The sequence below is a fragment of the Pteropus vampyrus genome, unplaced genomic scaffold, assembly GCF_000151845.1.
Source record: "Pteropus vampyrus isolate Shadow unplaced genomic scaffold, Pvam_2.0 Scaffold192, whole genome shotgun sequence".
In the NCBI taxonomy this organism is placed as follows: Eukaryota; Metazoa; Chordata; class Mammalia; order Chiroptera; family Pteropodidae; genus Pteropus; species Pteropus vampyrus.
Genome location: NW_011888973.1, coordinates 257,910 through 260,198, shown reverse-complemented (window position 1 = coordinate 260,198; position 2,289 = coordinate 257,910). Strand labels below are relative to the sequence as shown.

Here is a 2,289-nt window from a genome sequence, read left to right as displayed (position 1 = left end):
GGTCAGTGATGATGGAATGACCGGGGCATGAAACAAAGTGAGAGGCCCTTGTCTGAAGGTTTCATTTGTAACTTGGGCATAAAATTTTTCTTCAGTGGTGATATAAGCTGAGTCTCCAGGTACTATCTAAGCTTTCATCAGACAGGTGCATGTGAGTCTCAGATCAGACTCGCAGAGCCATCTCTAGAATTCTGAAATGGGTCTGACCCTGGAGCCTCAGAACGTTACAGCACGTGGAATTGTATATGGTGCATGACCAGCCACAACTCCCCCAACCTCATCCCCGGGCCACTATAAATCTCTTGGGGACTATGTGTAAGTAGCAGGGCTAGGAGTCCCTTTCAGCACGATTGGATGATTAGGTAATACCTCTGGCAGTAGTTGTAAGGTGCTCAGTCAAGGAATTCTTCTCAGTGAAGTCTATTTTACTTCATTGTCAAGTCAATGTTCTCTTCTTACATAGCACCTTACCCAGAAATGGGGGCTCAATGTTTGGCCTGGCTACAGGACAATTCAGCAGATCAACAAGGTGACTAACTTTGCCCTGATTGTATATTTTGAAGGGGTTTATTACAGAATTTCAAATGATTTACAGAATTATTGACAGGGTTGAAGACTCGAGTTTGAGCTTCTAGGAATGACGCCCAAACCACATCACAGAATAGAAGCCCCTTGGGAGCTTCTGCCCCTGCTTCAATTAGAAGCTCCCTGTGGAACTGGGTGTTATCATGACAACCAGCTGGCTCTAGAACCACACTTTTCTGCTAAATGCATCCCAGTCTCTCCATAGTTCCAAATTCAAATCTCATGAAAGTGCATCCAACTGGGAGCCTCCACATTACAGCCCGATTCCTAGTGTCAGGGAATTCTTACTTTCCAGACTCACGCACAGAAGGCACAGCAGGCTAGAGGTAGATTAAATTGGATATTGAATGGGCTGATACCTACCACACTGTCCGACCTTGATTCCTTGACTTTGGTTGTCATGGATCAGTGACCAGTCCCCATTCTTCACGGGTTATTTCCTGAGCTCTAACGTGCCTTCCAAATTGGAATGGGGAAGGAGGACCTGAAAGTTCTTATTTCTTACTCTAACTTCACTGTTTTCATTCTCTGCAAGGAAGAGGAACGAGAGGGAAATCCATCATTTACCTATGACTCTAATCCCTGGGTCATAGAAAGTGGTTTCTGAGAGCTGAAGGTTGAACATCAAGGATCAGCTATATCTCAGTCTACGGCCATGCTACTCTGAACAAGCCCCATCCCATCTGATCTCAGAAGCTAAGCAGGGTCGGGCCTGGTTAGTACTTGGATGGGAGACCACCTAGGAAGACCACGTGCTGTAGGTGGAAAAAATAAAAAAAATAAGAGATTGTAAGATGACCAGGTCCTTGCAACCTGTGAGGTCAACCAAGGGTTGCCTCGCCTAAAAAAAGGAAAAAAAGAACCAACGGAACTAACTACATCTCCAATGTCTGAAAACTGACAGTCCTAAGTCTTAGTTCAAAGAGACAATGATGTTGCATTTGCTTAGAAACACGTGAGAAAGAAAAAAACAAGCCACAGGCCTCGAAGTGTTCATGCATTCCAAAACCATCTCTCCTCCATAAAATTCTAGTTTGAGTTTGAGTGAGCTTGTTGTCAAGCACAAAGTACGAATGACTGAGACTAAAGCTAGAAATATTGAGGAATATAAGGGGGAAAAAAAAAAACAATTGCAAAGCATGCCATGTGAAGAGACTACAGATTATGCTTCTAGGTGTTGAAGAACAATTTCGTAAACACTCTGATGCAGATATTATGTAGAAGCTGCCATTATTATATTTTAAGCTATTGTCCTAATGAGACAAAGAATAAGGCCAGGCCTGGTTAGCAGCTGGAGCCTGATATAAACGTCCTCATTATCAGTCCCCTAGGGAATTATAAGGAATGCTTCAGAATATACCCTGGAGATAGCTCTTCAGCGGTACATGGAGTGGTGATCTTTCACCGTATATACAAATATCAGATCATTAGGTTGTGCTCTGGAACGAATGTTATGTTATACGTCAATTATACCTCAATAAAACAAAGAAAGGCATAGTAATGGAGAACAGGTATTTAAAGTGAGGTTTAATTTATATCTGCAGGAGGAAAAGACAAGCTAGGAAATAACCCTGGTTGAACTGCGGTCTAGTTCAAAGTGAGCTTGGGCCTGGAGGCACTGCCACCCCAGAGAACAGGAATTTTCCCCTGAATCTTGCATTTCACTGTGAATCACAGAACAAATCACAGAACGCTCCAAAAACA

At 43.1% G+C, this 2,289-nt stretch overlaps 1 pseudogene; it reads left to right on the top strand.

Moving 5' to 3' along the window:
* The first annotated feature begins 1,230 nt into the window (after positions 1-1,230).
* Positions 1,231-1,349, top strand: LOC111746525 (annotated as a pseudogene).
* The last annotated feature ends 940 nt before the right edge of the window (positions 1,350-2,289 follow it).